Here is an 18,192-nt window from a genome sequence, read left to right on the forward strand (position 1 = left end):
ACCTTCAGCTTTGAGCTGCAGGAAGCCTTTTCAATCGCGACTTATTAAAAAATAACAAAAGAACTGGGATGTTGTCAATCAGGAACAAAAACAAAGTTGCTGGAAAAGCTCAGCAGGTCTGGCAGCATCTGTGAAGGTAAAAAGACAGATCCAGTTTTCAGTCTCATTCGTCTCAAAATGCAACATTGCGACGACGTTCATTTGCTTCTCACAATAACACAAAGCACTGCGCATGCTCCAGCTCACAGTGAAGTCTGGCTGATTGATGTCAGTGCGCGACCAATAGGAGCACAGGTGTGCCGTGCATGAACGGACGGATGTCGCCCAATCGGAATGAAGGGAGGGCGGGATCAGTGAAAACCACGTGATCATCCACGAGTGCGGTGCAGAGTCGCTGAGATAACCGGAACTGCAGATGCTGGAGAATCCGAGATAACACGGTGTGCAGCTGGATGTACACAGCAGGTCAAGCAGCATCAGAGGAGCAGGAAAGCTGACGTTTCGGGCCTCGATCCTTCGCTGAGACCAAAATTTGTGCAATTGAGGTAAGAGCAGGCCACAGTAAAGAAAGCAAAACGGTAGAAAGCTGGAGGGAAGTGATATTCGTATGGGTTTGGAAGTTTTACAAACAGTTAGTGCACGTCGGAAAACACACCCATTTGAAACTCCCAGACTCACGTTTGCAGAAAACAAATCAACGCCTCAGATGGCGATAGGCCCGTGTGACCGTCACCATCTTTATTGGGGGCAGTGATCCGCGGGGCGCATGCGCGACAGCTTTGAAACTTTAAAAGGGCCGGGGGTGAAGCTGGAGGAACACAACAGGACAGGCAGCATCAGAGAAACAGGAAAACTGACGTATTCGGGCCCACACCCTTCAGAAATGGGGGAGGGGAAGGGGATGCTGAAACAAACAGGGAGAGAGTGGGAGACAAGTGGAGAGGAGACAGACAAGTTAAAGAGGTGGGGATGGAGCAGGTAAAGGTGAGTGTAGGTGGGGAGGGGATGGGTCAGTCTATGGAGGACCAACAAGTCAAAGGGGTGGGATGAGGTTAGCAAGTAGGAAATGGGGGTGTGGCTTGAGATGGGAGGAGGGGATAGGTGAGAGGAAGAGCAGGTTAGGGAGGTGGGGATGAGCAATTGTTTATTGCGAACTGAGTGTAGGTGTTCTGTAAAGTGGTCCCCAAGCCTCTGCTTGGTTTCCCTGATGTAGAGGAGGCCAGAACGGGTGCAGCGGTGCAGTATACCACATTAGCACCTGCATACCCCATACAGATGGCCTCAAAGCCCTACGCTATTTCCTGTCCTGCAGGTCTGACCAGTTCCCCTCCACTGACCCCATTATGTGCTTCGGTGAACTCGTCCCACTGCCTACAGACAAAGGGGGTGGCCATGGGTACCTGCATGGGCCCAAGCTTTGCCTGCCTCTTTGTTGGAACAATCCCTCTTCCGTACCTCTTCCTCCAGTACATGGATGACTGTATCGGCGCTGCCTCGTGCTCCTATGAGGAGCTCGAACAGTTCGCCCACTTCACCAACACCTTCCACCCCAACCTTAAGTTCACCTGGACCATCTCTAACCACCTCTCTCACCTTCCTGGTCCTCTATTTCCATCTTGGGGAACAATCTCAAAACCGATATATATTTCAAGCCCACTGACTCCCACAGCTACCTAGAATACACCTCCTCCCACCTGTCAAGTTTGTTTTCGGAGACCCTCACGGACGTGCTGCAATAACAAGACACTGACCTGTTTAGAAAAACACCAATCATTTTCTTACCAAGCAAGTACAAGCTGTGAAGAATCACTGTACTCAACCCGGCACACAGTGCAAAGTCTCACAAGGAGTTCTCCCTGGACAGTCCCTGCTTTTTATACTTTACAAAAGACATGATACAGAAAACGATTTCACAACCTCCAATGACATGATACATAAAACAATTACTACAACAGACAAAAACAGGATACCAAGCAATTATTACATCGACAACATAAAAGACCAGGATATAGTATCGATTGCTTGTGAAGTAGCAGCTCATGGCAGGAGGTGATTTTGAGTTGTTGTCCGGGACAGATTGTGATTTCAAGTTGCCAGTGTGTCTGGCTAGGACAAAGTCAGTGCCCTGGCCCCTTAGTCAGCAACAGAAGTTACATGCTTTAGAGGTTTCACACCTTTACAAAATTTCCCTACCTAACCCTATTTGATACAGATTGATTCTAATTTCAGTTCAGTCAGGAAACTTAAGACAGTGTCTGCATGCCGATGTGTGAGAAGATAAGGAGTTACAAAAGCTTTACACTGAATTCCTAGCTGGGCAGGAAGCTTCAGGGCAGTGTCTGCATACCGATGTGAGTAGATAAAAGACTTTACTTCTATAAGTCAAAGTCTCTGTATAGGAATCAAATGCAAATGAAAGACTTTGATTTCTATACTTCTTTAAATTAATGGGATGTTATCACATTAACATCTCACACCCACCCACCGTCCTGCAAAAATGCCATCTCCTATTCCCAATTGCTTCACCTCTGCCGCATCTGCTCCCAGGATTCCACTCCCGTACATCTATGATGTCCTTGTTTTTCAAGGACCGCAACTCCACTCCCCACCTCCCCACCGGAGTGGTCAAGAACACCCTTGACCGTGTCTCCTGCATTTTTCTACAACTCCTCCCTCGCACCCTGTCCCTGCAATAACAACTGAAAAAGAATCCCCCTCATCCTCACATACCACTCCACCAATCTCCGGATCGAACACGTCATCCTCTGACACTTCCGCCATCAGCAATCCGACCTCACCATCAAAGACATTTTTCCCTCCCCACCCTTGCTTGCCTTCCGGAGAGACCAGTCTCTCCGTGACTCCATTGTCCGCTCCACACTGCCCTCCAACCCCACTACTCCCAGAACCTTCCCCTGCAACCAAAGGAAGTGCTACACTTGCCTCCACACCTCCTCCCTCTTCTTTCCCCCCATCCCAGGCCCCAAGAAGACTTTCTACATCTGGCAGATGTGCAGGTGAACATCTGCTCGATGTGGTATACTGCATCCCCTCTACCCGTTGTGGCCTCCTCTACATTGCGGAAACCAAGCGGAGGCTTGGGGACTGCTTTGCAGAACACCTACGCTCAGTTCGCAAGAAACAACTGCACCTCCCAGTCGCGAACCATTTCAACTCCCCATCCCATTCCTCAGATGACATGTCCATCCTGGGCCACCTGCAGTGCCACAATGATGCCACCCAAGGGTTGCAGGAACAGCAACACATATTCTGCCTGGGAACCCTGCAGCCCAATGGTGTCCATGTGGATTTCAGAAGCCTCAAAATCTCCCCTCCCCCAACTGCATCCCAAAACTAGCCCAGCTTGTCCCTGCCTCCCTAACCTGTTCTTCCTCTCTCCCATCGCCTCCTCCCACCTCAAGCTGCACCCCTATTTCCTGCTTACTAACTTCATCCCACCCCTTTGACCTGTCTGTCCTCCCTGGACTGACCTATCACCTCCCTACCTCCCCATCTATACTCATCTTTACCTGCTCCATGCCTGCCTCTTTAACTTGTCTGTCTCCTCTCCAAATATCTTTTCTCTCCATCTTTGATCTGTCTCCCCACTCTCCCTATTTCGTTCAGAATCCTCTTCCCCTCCCCCATTTCTGAAGAAGTGTCCAGGCCCAAAACGTCAGCTTTCCTGCTCCGAAGATGCTCCTTGGCCTGCTGTGTTCATCCAGCTCCACACCTTGTTATCTTGGACTCTCCAGCATCTGCAGTTCCTATTATCTCTTATCCAAGAGAAATGTTTGTTTCTTATGGATTTTTTTTCCCAGACTGTTGGATCATAGCAGCTCACACTGCTCTTGCTCACTTCTGTGCTCCCTGATCACCTTTGTCGGTGTCTAATCTCTTCAGTCTCTAATGATGGATAGATTTGATCTCTGTAGTATTTTACTGTAATTTCCTTGTACCTTTTTTGTAAATAAATTTTCCACTGCTGCCCACCCCCTGACCATGTGCTGCTCTCTTACCAGATTAATTTTTGAATGGTATCTTTCACAGTCAGGAAATATTTTCCCAGAAAGAGTGTATTTTTCTTCCATTTCAGACCACCAAATTCTACAGCGTTTTTATCTGTGTCATTCATTTTGCACTTCTGCAACATTTACTGTGTGTTTCTCCTTCCACAGATACCAGCGATCGTTGCCAAAGCCCTCTTACCTGTGGAGAAGGTGATGTTTAACTTTCGTGTGCTACTGCAGTTTGTATGATAAAGGTGCTCTCACAATGCTCCATTTGAGAAGTTACAGATCATTCATCTAGCGATACTGAAGAGCTAATGGTGTATGTCCAAATCAACAAACTATTTGTATTTTTATCATGTTTTATAATTTCACAAAAATATTATCAACAAACTTTTGACGTAAGGCCATATTAGGGCAGGTGACCAAAAAGTTACCATATCTACAGGTTTTCCTGACTCTCTCAAGGAAAGCAAACCTAAGAGCAAACTTACGTGAGGAATAAGAGAATGGTCAAAGAAAGAGTAGGGCCGATCAGGGATAGCATAGGGAACTTGTGTGTGGAGCCTGAGGAGGTAGGGGAAGCCCTAAATGAGTTTTTTGCTTCTGTCTTTACGAAAGAAACGACCTGTTTAGTGAATGAAACCTTTGAAGAGCAGGTGTGCATGCTGGAATGGATAGAGATAGAGGAAGCTGATGTACTGAAAATTTTGTCAAACATTAAGATTGACAAGTCGCCAGGCCCGGATCAGATTTGTCCTCGGCTGCTTTGGGAAGCGAGAAATGCAATTGCTTCGCCACTTGCGAAGATCTTTGCATCCTCGCTCTCCACTGGAGTCGTACCTGAGGACTGGAGAGAGGCAAATGTAATTCCTCTCTTCAAGAAAGGAAATAGGGAAATCCCCGGCAATTATAGACCGGTAAGTCTCACGTCTGTCGTCTGCAAGGTGTTAGAAAGGATTCTGAGGGATAAGATTTATGACCATCTGGAAGAGCATGGCTTGATCAAATACAGTCAACACGGCTTTGTGAGGGGTAGGTCATGCCTTACAAACCTTATCGAGTTTTTTGAGGATGTGACTAGTAAGGTTGATGAGGGTCAAGCTGTGGATGTGGTGTATATGGACTTCAGTAAGGCATTTGATAAGGTTCCCCATGGAAGGCTCATTCAGAAGGTCAGGAGGAATGGGATACAGGGGAACTTAGCTGCTTGGATACAGAATTGGCTGGCCAACAGAAGACAGCGAGTGGTAGTAGAAGGAAAATATTCTGCCTGGAAGTCAGTGGTGAGTGGGGTTCCACAGGGCTCTGTCCTTGGGCCTCTACTGTTTGTAATTTTTATTAATGACTTGGACGAGGGAATTGAAGGATGGGTCAGCAAGTTTGCAGACGACACAAAGGTCGGAGGTGTCGTTGACAGTGTAGAGGGCTGTTGTAGGCTGCAGCGGGACATTGACAGGATGCAGAGATGGGTTGAGAGGTGGCAGATGGAGTTCAACCTGGATAAATGCGAGGTGATGCATTTTGGAAGGTCGAATTTGAAAGCTGAGTACAGGATTAAGGATAGGATTCTTGGCAGCGTGGAGGAACAGAGGGATCTTGGTGTGCAGATACATAGATCCCTTAAAATGGCCACCCAAGTGGACAGGGTTGTTAAGAAAGCATATGGTGTTTTGGCTTTCATTAACAGGGGGATTGAGTTTAAGAGTCGTGAGATCTTGTTGCAGCTCTATAAAACTTTGGTTAGACCGCACTTGGAATACTGCGTCCAGTTCTGGGCGCCCTATTATAGGAAAGATGTGGATGCTTTGGAGAGGGTTCAGAGGAGGTTTACCAGGATGCTGCCTGGACTGGAGGGCTTATCTTATGAAGAGAGGTTGACTGAGCTCGGTCTCTTTTCATTGGAGAAAAGGAGGAGGAGAGGGGACCTAATTGAGGTATACAAGATAATGAGAGGCATAGATAGAGTCGATAGCCAGAGACTATTTCCCAGGGCAGAAATGGCTAGCACGAGGGGTCATAGTTTTAAGCTGGTTGGTGGAAAGTATAGAGGGGATGTCAGAGGCAGGTTCTTTACGCAGAGAGTTGTGAGAGCATGGAATGCGTTGCCAGCAGCAGTTGTGGAAGCAAGGTCATTGGGGTCATTTAAGAGACTGCTGGACATGCATATGGTCACAGAAATTTGAGGGTGCATCCATGAGGATCAATGGTCGGCACAACATTGTGGGCTGAAGGGCCTGTTCTGTGCTGTTCTATGTTCTATGTTCTATGTTCTATGTTCTATGTTCTATGTTCTATGTTCTATGTTCTATGTTCTATGTTCTATGTTCTATGTTCTATGTTCTATGTTCTATGTTCTATGTTCTATGTTCTATGTTCTATGTTCTATGTTCTATGTTCTATGTTCTATGTTTCCCAGATCACGTTTTCTGGCAACTGTAGAAACAGCCTCCAATAGTGAAGGGATGATTAAACACACTGTTGGAGTCTGGAACTAAATGAGTTATCGAAGTCTTGAAGGTTGTTTGGTGCAGGGAGATAGGGCTCATCACAGCCAGGAATTAAATCACGGGTGAGAATTTTAAATTGTTGCTTATAAATAGGAGCCTTTGTGGGTCAGGGAGCACAGCAGTGATGGTGAACAGGTCTTGGTACAAATGAACTTGTGTGCAGCAGAATTTTAGGTATTCTTGAGGTTACAGGGATGTTGAATGTGGGAGGCCAACTGGCAGTGAGTTTGGATAGTTAAGCCTAGAGATAACACAGGAATAGATGAGAGGTTCAGCAGATGAGCTGAAACTAAGGTGTCACTGTCAGTCATTGTCACTGAAGTGGAAGTAAGTGGTTTTTGTGCAGAGCTCTGCTGTTTACCCTCACCTCACCTCAGGAATTCAGCTGCTTGTGAATTTGTGGATCAAGTCTGTAATAAGATCAGGAACCGAGTGCCCACCATGGCCCATGCTGGGTGTCACTGAGCAGGTTACTGCTGAGTAAGTGCTGCTTAATAGTGCTGTTGACAACACCTTCCATCACTTTACTGATAGAGAGTAGATTGCTTGAGGGGAAATTGGTCGGGTTCGATTTTCAGTGTTTTTGTGCTGAACAGACCTGGGCAGTTTCCCAAATTGTTAGGAGATGCCAGCGCCGTAGCAGGACTGAAATAGTTTGGCTTGGATGCTAGCAAGCTCTAGAGCACGAGTCATCGCTGCTATTGTCAGAGTGTTGCCAGGGCCCATAACCTTTGCACTGTTCATTCATTTCACATAATATTAAAGAAATGAATCAAATTGGATGAAAACTCACATCTCTGATGTTGGGGACCTCTGGAGAAGGCTGAGATGGATCATCCAGTTGGCACTTCTGGCTGAAGATTGCTGCAGACTTGTCTTTTGCAAGGATAGGTTGGGCTCCTGTGTCGGGTAAAGATGGGGATTTTTGGCATTCTTCCTCCAGTGAGTTGTTTAATTGTGCATCACCATTCACGACTGGGTGTGGTAGAACTGCAGAGCTTGCATCTGATCTATTGGTTATGGGGTGGCTTAGCTCTAACTCTTGCTGCTTATGCTATTTGGCATGCAGATAGTCCTGTTTGGTGGTTTTACCAGGTTGCACCTTATTTTGAGGTATGCCTGGTGCTGCCCTTGGCATGCCCTCCAATACTCTCCATTCAACCAGTGTTGGTCCCCTGGATCAATGGCAATGGGTGTCTGTAGGATATGCTAGGCCATAAGGTTACAGATTGTGCTGGAGAACGTCTGCTACTGTTGCATTCTCTCTCAAAGCCTCATAGATATCTGGTTTTGAGCTCCTGTGTCTGTTCCAAGTCTGTCCCTTTTAGCCGAAGTTAGTGCCACCCAACGCAATGGGGGGTATTATCAAGTTTAAGATGAGGCTTTGTCTCCACAGGACTGTGCGGTGGTTGCTGTTAACAATCCTGTCATGGACAGATGCCTCTGCAGCTGGGAAATTGGTGATGATGAGATCAGCAATATTTTCCCCGTTTGGTGCGTCAGCACCTGCTGCAGTCCCAGCCAAGCAGCTTTGTCCTTCAGGACCCGACCAGCCTGATTGGTAATCCTCCTGCAAACTACTCCTGATGTGGACATTGAGTACATTTAGTGCTATTCACACTTGCAGTGCTTCCTCCAAGTGCTGTTCAACATGATGGAGTTTTTTGTTTCTTAAAATTCGCTCTTGGGATGTGGAAATTGCTGGCTGGACCAGCGTTTATTACCTGGAAGGCAGTTAAGAGTGAAGCACATCACTATGGGTTGGGAGTCACATGTCATCCAGACCAGGTAAGGATGGCACATTTCCGGAAAGGACATAAGTGAACCAGATGGGTCTTTCCTGATAATTGGCAATGGTTTCATGGTCATCATTAGAATCTTAGTTCCAGATCATTATTTAATTCATGTTTCACCATCTGCCATGGCAGGATGCGAACCCAGGTCCCCAGAATGTTATCTGGGTCTCTGGATTAATAATCTAGCGATAATACTACTGCTGATTTATCAACCAAGGGAGGATGGTACATGGTAATCAGCAGGAGCCATGAGGCTTCCAGGCGTCAGAGTCAATGTTGAGTACTCCCAGGTCAAAATAGCACTGTGCTGTCACGTCTGCTGGGACAGGGCTTCACTAAGGACAATGATAGTGGTGTGTGTCATTGTTTGCCAGGTATGTTTCCATGAGTCTGACACTGTTCCTTGACTCGTCTTTGAAGCGGCTCTCCAAATTTTGCCACTAGCCCCCAGATATTATTAAGCAGGAGTTTGGGGGGCCGATAGGGCTGATTCTGCAGTTGTCTTTCCTAGTTCCCTGGTGGATGCCAAATGGGCCACCCAGCTTCATTCCTTTGTTGAAACTTTGCAGTGATTTGCAACTGAGTGGCTTGCTGAGGTTGGCAAATTTCTTTCCCCGAAGGACATTAGATTTTTTTTTTCTCTCTGTCATCAGCAATCGTTGCCATGGCAACCAGTTGATTCTTCCAGTTTTTTTAATTGAATTCAAATTCCACCATCTGCTGAGATAGGATTTGAACCTGGACTTCTGTTGTACGTTTTAACATTCTGGATAAAAGTTAGTCATCAGGTTTGTTCACTCATTTTTAAATATCACTAACACAGGCATTGTTTCTTTGCAAAACACTGTCCATCATCCTGTCTCCTCCATCCTCCCCTCCAACAGCAAGTGAAGGAGACACATGCAGTTTCTATTTCACTAAGATTGAGACAATCCAATCAGCTGCCTCTGCTGCTTCCCTCTCTTCCACAAGCCCACCAAACCAAATTGCCTGGCATGTTGCTCCTCGCTTTAGGCTTAAACTTGCATCTTTGTCCAGTTTCATGTCAAGCCTTATCAGAGCTCATCTTAACCCTTTGCCCTATTCTCACTAAACTACAAATATTCCAACTCTTATTTCTCCTCTTCCTCCTCCTCCTCCTCCCTGCCTCTTCCCCCATGCCAATTCACAGATATTGTTACTTGTTCTGTCTGTTTCTCTTTTCTGGTTATGTCCTTCTCACCCATTCTGTTTAAAACCAATGTTCGACCTCACCATCATTGGAAAATCCCACTCCATCTCTCTTTCCTGTCTGAAATCCATGTAATAAATGTCCCTCAAGGATCTATCCTTGGCCCATGCTGTTTCTCACCAACATACTTCCAGGAGGTGAGATCTTCCACAAGCACTGTGTTAACTTTCACATGTATTCTACAATGTTCAGATCTAACTCGTCTCCATCACTTTGCTCCACTGTTACTCAATTATAAAACTGCTTATCATGCTTCCAATACTTGATTAGCTGAAATTTCCTCCAATAACACTTTGTGATAGTAAAACACATTGCCTTCAGTTATTATTACGAATTATTTTTCCTCAATATTGTACTGAATCCATCCCTCTCATTGGGAACTGTCTGAGGCTGAACTGCACCCTTCTCAATAATGCTCTCATATCTGGTCTCAAGATGAACATCTTACCGTACATTTCAATCACAAATGCCAGAAATTTCAATCTCTAAAATGCTCTTTCTCTCCACCTCACTCCAGCTCATTTGTGACTGGAACCCCTTACCCATGTCTGTGTTGCCTTAAGCTTGACAATTCCAAAAGAGAACCCTCTCTTCTCTGCCTTATCAAGAATCTGCTCCCACGATGAGAAATATTCCCTCAACATTTATCCTGTCAACTCCCTTGAGAATCCTCTATTTTTAATTAGAACATCTCTCATTCTTCAAAAAAATCTAGTTAGTATATTCCAGACCTGTTTAGTCTTAGCTTAAAACATAATCCCTCCAAACCAATGATCATCTTAGTTCATCTTCTTTGAAATGCCTCCAGTGAAGTGATATACTTGCTCGAATAAGTGGATCAAAAAAGCTGCTCACATTCTTCCAGATGTGGTCTTGCCAGCAAGTTGTACATTTGTCCTAAGACATGTACTCCAAACTCTTCTACTGCAAACACCTTGACATAAGGATAACATCCCATGACCCTTCCCGATTACCTGTTGCAACTGTGTGCTCGCTTCATGCTTCCTGCACAATTATTCCTGAATCCCTTTTGTGTTGCAGTTTTCCACAGTTTTTACATTTTTAAATAACACTGTTCTTTGGTCATCTCCTCAAAAAATAGCAACTTCTCGTTTTCCCAAATTATACTCCATTTGCCGACTTGTCGCCCATTTATCAATGTCTCCCCATAAGCTCGAACCCTCATGGAACTTGACTGTTATCCCTTTTTATGAGATCCTTCCTCATTCTTCTCATCTTTTTGTTGGGAGCACTGGGCAACATGACACATATGTAATTGCTGCCTTTTTAAGGGGCGTTTTTTCAAATGACTGGGAGAAGCTTACTGCCCATTTCTCAGAATCGAGACAACTTGTTCATCAAGTTGCATTGGGCCGGAAAAGCTGATGTCTCATTGTGGCAGTGCAGCAGCACAGAAGGAAAGAAAAGGAAGCAAATCCTGCTGCCTGCATCTCACTAAATCTTGGCCATTCTTTGCCTTGTGTCAAACACCTGTTGTTCTGTTCAGTGACATGAAGCCCCAATGTGGAAATTCCTAGAAACCCAAATAGAAATCCCTCAAATCAGCTGCTGACTCCCACAAGGAATAATGTGCAGCAGGAACAATACACAGTTATCCTCGGCCAGGAGGAGGGGATGTTGTGGATTTCTACTCTGACAGTGATGGATTTTATGAATTTGTGTTACAGGATATTACAAGTGGACTTTCAGGTAGGAAGCTCAATAATTGTAACACCAAACTCTGACAGAATTACTCAATTCAATCAGGACCTGGATATTCGCATTGTGTGTGAGTATTGTGTTCCTGCTCATTCCCATTTGCCATGTAAAATTTCTCTCTTATTACTCCATTCTCTCAATAGATCTTTCCTACAACTTTCAACATATGTCCTGTAGTCCTTTTTTATGGCCAGTTGAGTGTACGTTTTACCATTCTAATGTTTATCTTTTGTAAACACCTCCTATCAAAGGTCCCCTCAAAATCCTTTGTTACAAGGAGATCAATCTCAGTTTCCCCAAGCACCTGATTACCGAATGACAGTTTGCTTCTTGTGTGTAAGGCACTCATCCACTTTTCACTTCCACTTACCTGCATGAGTACAGCCCCAACAATATTAAAGGAAGTTAACATTCTCCAGATGAAGCAGTGTCGGAGTGGTGTCCCATCCACCACATTCAACATTCCCCTCTACACCACTGAGGCAAAGTGGCATCACTGTGCCTAAGGTAAAGTCACCATTATCCTACCTGACCATAGGGCTGGTTTAACCTGAAGATTACCACACCCCAGGCAAGAGGAGAGGTTGTGAAGGAGAGTCCATCTATTGTCGATGGATATTCTCAATATGTACCAGCAATACCTAAGTCACATGAAATTATAACTTTTTAAAAAAAACCCTATCCATGCAACTAAAAACCCTCTTCCTACAAACCATTCTGTTAAATCTCCTCTGCCCCCTGTCAGGGACCCTCCCGTCCTTCACGGTGTGTGTGGGATCTTTGGTTTGCACAGACTCAGCTCGTCTCTGTTCCTGTCTGTGATGTCATCATGCTGTGACAATGGCACTGAACCTCACTGTCTGTGAGGGTGGTAGGCACCGAGATCCTCATAGCGTTTAAGGCATATTTAGATGCCCACTTGTGATGCCAACGCAGACAGGTCTATAGGCCAAGTGCTGGAAAATTAGATTAGAATAGTTAGGGTGTGGTTTTTAACCAGCCCAGGCTGGATGGGCCACAAAGCCTTTTTCTGTACTGTAGACCTCCGAGACTCTTCACATAGGAAGATGCCCAGCAATATTTCAAGTTATTTCAGAAAATGAGTTATTAGAATAAATGACTCATGATTGGTCAGTGTTTTCGGGAGAAAAGTGAGGTATAGAGGTAAAGCGGTTGACTTCAATTCTGGGGCCTGAAGCCCAGGAAATTGAAAGTACTGCCATCATGTGGATGAATAAAAATAAGGATTGTATTAGAGGAAAGAAATATCGTTCTTGTATCATTGATCTGTGAGGCTGGATGATATGTGAGACAAGAAGGGTTCTGAGACTGGAGAAGACTACAAAAATAGAGAAAAGTGAGCTTGGAGGAGATTACAGAAATGGGGAAGATTGTGAGGCTGGAGGAGACCAGACAAAGGGAGGTTTGTGACAGTAAAGACAATTATAGAGCTAAAGAAGTTTGTGGGCTGGAGGAGATGACAGATAAGGTGGTCTGTGAGACTGGAGGAATCTAGATAGATGGTGTGAGTTGAGGCTGGAGGGGGATTCCACAGATGTGAAGGGTGTTGAGGCTCGAGAACGATGCCTGCAACAATGCAGGTAGCGAGGCTTGAGGGCATGATCTGGAGGGTAGTGAGGTCTGAGGTATGATTCCTGCAGTAAGGAGGGTAGTGAGGCTCCAGGGTGGATTATCATCATAACAGCACAGTGGTGTACTTCCAGCAGATGGAGTGCAGCAGTAATAGAAAGTACCACTTTCTCCAAATCGAATAAAAGTGGAAATCAATATTTGCCTGTGCAGCAAAGGCCACGTCCCATAAGTAAATTGAAATTGATGTGTCTCTGGTTTGGAGAGAGTGAACAGAAGCTCAGGTAATTCTCCATTGTAGCAATGTTTGGTAACTGTGGAGTACAACATTCAGATAATTGGCAAAAAATGCAGAGTGAAAATGTGAAGAGTGTTTGACTCCACAAGTTCCCAGGATCTGGAACAGTCTGAATGGCAGCTGGATGCAGATTTAGCAGTTATTCTCAAGAGAATTGGGATTTAACTTTTCAAGGAATGATGGGCAAATGGTGGGGGAATTGTTTCAGTTTTGCAGCACCTCCCAGAGTGAGAGTGAAGCCTTTGACATGATTCCACATGGTAGACTGATGCGTAAAGTTAGATCACATGTGATTCAGGAAGAGCTTGCTAATTGGAAGTGGAATTGGCTCAGTTGGAGGAGAGACCGTGGTGATGGAGGATTTTTCAGTGGAGTTCTGTGACCAGCATGTTCCACAGCATTTGGCACAGGGTCCACTTTTGTTTCTCATTTATATTAATGATTTGGATGAGAATTTAAGGGACAAGATTAGTAAGTTTGCAGATGATACTAGAATTAGTGGTATGAAATGTTGGTATAGTGGTCAGTGAAGGTTATCGAAGATGACAGCAAGATCTTGATCAATTATGTCAATGGGTTGAGGAGTGGAGGATGAAGTTCAATTTGAATAAATGTGAGACATTGTATTTCGGTAAAATGATCAGGGTAGGACTTGCACAATTGATGGTTGCACCCAGGGTAGTGTTGTGGAACAGAGAAATGCTGAGATTCAAGTGCATAATTCTTTGAAGCTTATGTAGACAAGTAGACAGAGTGATTAATAAGTTGTTTAGCTCACTTGCTTTCATTGCTCAGACCTTAGAGTCTCAGAGTTGGGATGTTATGTTGAGGTTGTACAGGACATTGTTTTGGCTTCATTTGAGGTATTGTGTGCAGCTCTGGTCGCCCTGTTACAGGAAGGACATTATTATTAAACTGGAGACAGTTCAGAATAGACTTGCTGGGATGTTGCCAGGAATGGAGGGCTTGATTATCAAATAGACGGCCAAAGCTGGCACTTTTCTCACTGCAGCATAATGGGTTAACGAGTGGCCTTAGAGGTTCATAAAATCATGAGGGCACAGATTATGCAAATAGCAAGGGTTTATTCCCGAGGTTGGCTGATTTCAAGACAAGCGGACATGTGTGTAAGGTGAGAGGAGAAAGACATATTTAAAAAGACATGAGGGAAACTTTTATTTTTACGGAGATGTCCATGTGTGGAACAAACTTTCAGAGGAAGTGGCAGATACAGGTACAGTCACGTTGTTTAAAAGACATTTGAATTAGGACATAGACAAGAGAGGTTTAGAGGAGTATATGCCAGATGCAGGCAGATGTGATCAGTTTAAAATAAAACTTATTTATTTAATATACATTTCAAAATTCTAAATTGGAGTAAGGCCAACTTTGACATTGTTGGGCAAGAACTTGCAAAAGATGATTGAGAGAGGTAATATGCAGGTCAAGGAATGCTTGGAAAGTGGGAGGTCTTCAAAACTAAAATAAGGAGAGCCCAGACACAATATGTTGCTGTTCATGTGAAGGGCAAGGCTGGTAAATGTAGGGGATACTGGCTGACTGGAGAAATTGAGGCTGTGGTCAAGAAAAAGGCGGCAGCACATGTCGGGTATTGACAGCAGGAATTGGGTCAATCCCTCGAAGTACAAGGGCAGTAGGAGTATACTCGAGAAATCAGGACGGCAAAAAGGAGACATGAGCTATCTTTGGCAAATCAAGTTAAGGGGAATCCCAAGAGATTCTGAAACTTCATTTGGGACAAAAAAGCAACTAGGGAGAAAATGGGGCCCCTTTAAAGATCAACAAGGCTGTCTGTGTGGAACTGCAGGCTGAGATAGTGAATGAGTATTTCACATTAGTATTTACTGCAGAGAAGGATATGGAAGCTAGAGAACATGGAGACATAAATAATGAGTCGTGAAAAGTGTCTATATTACAGAGATCTAGGTGCTGGATGTCTTAAAATGCATAAAGGTGGATAGGTTCCTGGCACCTGATCAGGTGTTACCCACAAACTCTAGGAGAAGCTGGGGAAGTAATTGCTGGCCCCTTGCTGAGGTATTTGTATCACTGACACTAGTGAAGTGCCAGAAGGCCGGGTGGCTAATGTGGTGCCATTCTTTAAGGAAAAGCCACGGGACCATCGACCGTTGAGCCTGATGTCATTGGTGGGTAAGTTGCTGGTGGGGATTCTGAGGGACAGGATTTGCATGTGTTTAGAGAAGCAAAGACTGATTAGGGATAGTCAACATGGCTTTGTGAGTAGGAAATCTTGTCTCACTTAATTGATTGAGTTTTTTGAAGAAGTGACAAAGAAGATTGAAGAAGGCAAAGCAGTGGACATTGTCTATTATGGACTTCAGCAAGGCATTCACCAAAGCTCCACATGACAGATTGGTTAGCAAGATTAGATCAAATGGAACCAAGATTAGGAGACAAGATTATGGTCAGCCGGGGGGGAGCGGATTCAGTCTAGATGACTATGAACAGCAGTGTGCTGCAAGGATCGGTGCTGGGTCCACTGCTTTTTTAATCATTGATGCAAATCATGTGGAATGAATATTGGAGGAATGGTTAGTAAGTTTGCAGATGACACTAAAATTGTTGTTGTAGAAGACAGCAAAGGCGTTTACTTCCCAAGCACAATGGGAACGTAATCACATGGGTTGATGGGCCAAGGAGTGATAGAAATAAGTTTAGTTCAGCTAAATGTGAGCGATTGCATTATGGTAATGCAAATCAGCGCAGGACTTAAACAGTTAATGATGAGGCCCTGGGGACTGTTATGCAATAGGGACTCCTTGGGGTGCATGTGCACAGTTCCTTGAAGGTGGATTGCAGGTACAGAAGGTAGTGAAGATGATATTTGCTGTGCTTGCATTTATTGGTCAGTGCATTGAGTGTAGGAGTTGGGAGGTCATGTTATAGGCTGAACAAGGCATTGATTATGCTGCTTTTGGAATACTGTGTTCAGTTCTGGTCTCCCTGCTATAGGAATGATGCTGTTGAACTTGGCAGGGTGCAGAAAAGATTTACAAGGATGTTGCAAGAGGTGGCAGTTTTGAGCTGCAGGGAGAAGTTGAATATGCTGGGTCTATTTTCCCTGGAGCATTGAAGGCTGACTGGTGACCTTATAGAGGTTGTTAAAATTATGGTGGGCGTAGGGTGAATGGCCAAGATTGTTTTCCCAGGTTAGGGGAGACTAGAACTAATAACATTGGCTTAAGCTGAGAGGGAAAGTCTTAAAAGGGAACCAAAAGAACTGCAGATGCCTTAAATCTTTAAATAAAAACAAATTTGCTGGAAAAGCTCAGCAGGTTTGGCAGCATCTGTGGAGGAGAGAAGAGTTTCGGGTTCTGAGGAAGGGTCACCGGTCCTGAAATGTTAACTTTTTTTTCCTCCTTAACAGATGCTACAGGCCTGCTGAGCTTTTCCAGTGAATTTGTTTTTTTTTAAAAGGGAAAGTGGGTGGTGCCTGTGTAGAATGAGCTGCCAGAGGAACTGGTGGAAGCTGGTACAGTTACCCATCCAGATACCTTTTAAATGTTGTATGTGAATGGGAAGGGTGTAGCAGAATATAGGTCAAATGCTTGCAAATGGGATTAGATTAATTTGGGATATCTAGTCAGCGTGGACAAGTGGGACCAAAGGGATTGTTTTGTGCTGTACAACGCTGACGAAGCATTTTTTGTTTTCATTTCAGATTTCCACAATTTTACTTCTGCACTATTCTTAGTCTTTCAGAGGGATCAAAAGGTTGAGTTACAGATCTATACAATGACTGTCCTTCCTCGCTGGCTCCCCCACCTCTCTCTTTTGGTAGTTTTATGCAAACACTGACTGGATCCCTTACCTGGAGGATATTTGTGAATGAATTTGTTCTAATGGTGATCCAGCATTTTCCCCAAGTATCGCTCCACACATGCCCAGAGAATTTCTCAGTTTCACAATCTGTGTCCTTCTGGTTTCTTACTCGCTACACTTAACTTTCTGTTTGAAAGTATAGTCTGCAGTTGGAGAATTTAAACAGGTCCACATCCAGGTCTGACGGTCACTTTGTTTCTCACAACCCAATTATCTCAGGATTTTGAACAATGAAGGAAAAAGCAGCACTCACATTGGGGAGAAATGCACATGGTGTGTGTGTTGAAGAGCCTGTGAAGATTCATCTGAAATGTCCGAACACCAGTGCAGTGACACTGGGAGAGAGTGTGGAAATGTGCAGATTGCAGGAAGGAATTTCTTCATCCATCCCAGCTAGAAACTGACCACCAGAGTCACACTGGAGAGAGACCATTGACCTGTTCTGCATGAGGGAAAGGCTTTGCTGATTCGAATTCCCCGCTGATACACCAGCGAGTTCACTCTGGGGAGAGACCTTTCATGAGCTCTGAGTGTGGGAAGGGATTCATTGTCAGCCAAACTGTTAACACACCAGTGAGTTCACAGACAACCACAGTTGAAGAACTTTGCTGTCACTCTCACTATCAAATGAACCATGGTTTTGGGCTGTTTGTACAGATGTTACCGATCCCTGCTCAATTAAAGGTGCTGGTATTGTGAATAAAATGTCACACTAACAGTTGTGTAAGGTACAGCTTGGAAATAGTCACGTTGTCACAACACGTCGACACATTTGCACTGACTAAAGACTATCCACCTGCACGATATGTGAAAAGGGATTTCCTGGTTCATCAGGACTGGTTAACTACCAGCAAATTTCTGAATAAGTTGATTGGTTTGAATATAGCTAACAGTAGAATCAAAAATAGTATCAGTGATAATGGGAACTGCAGATGCTGGAGAATCCAAGATAACAATATGTGGAGCTGGATGAACACAGCAGTCCAAGCAGCATCTCGGGAGCACAAAAGCTGACTTTTCGGGCCTAGAGAAGGTTCAAGGCCTGAAACGTCAGCTTTTGTGCTCCTGAGATGCTGCTTGACCTGTTGTGTTCATCCAGCTCCACACATTGTTATAGTAGATTCAAAAGCCATGTGTTTTGGGCTTGTTGCTGGAGATCATAGAATCCCTCCAG

The 18,192-nt window shown here is 44.6% G+C and overlaps 1 long non-coding RNA gene across 2 annotated transcripts; it reads left to right on the top strand.

The window, feature by feature from the left end:
• Positions 1–315: 315 nt before the first annotated feature.
• LOC132208585 (uncharacterized) lies at positions 316–17,734 on the top strand. 2 transcript variants are annotated; one of them, XR_009444710.1, is made up of 4 exons: positions 316–545; positions 4,179–4,220; positions 11,236–11,336; positions 16,858–17,734. It is a non-coding gene; the product is annotated as an uncharacterized LOC132208585 (long non-coding RNA). The 2 variants fall into 2 exon arrangements; XR_009444711.1 differs by lacking the exons at positions 316–545; positions 4,179–4,220 and adding an exon at positions 4,221–4,332.
• The last annotated feature ends 458 nt before the right edge of the window (positions 17,735–18,192 follow it).

Source organism: Stegostoma tigrinum, unplaced genomic scaffold, assembly GCF_030684315.1.
Source record: "Stegostoma tigrinum isolate sSteTig4 unplaced genomic scaffold, sSteTig4.hap1 scaffold_49, whole genome shotgun sequence".
Lineage (NCBI taxonomy): Eukaryota > Metazoa > Chordata > Chondrichthyes > Orectolobiformes > Stegostomatidae > Stegostoma > Stegostoma tigrinum.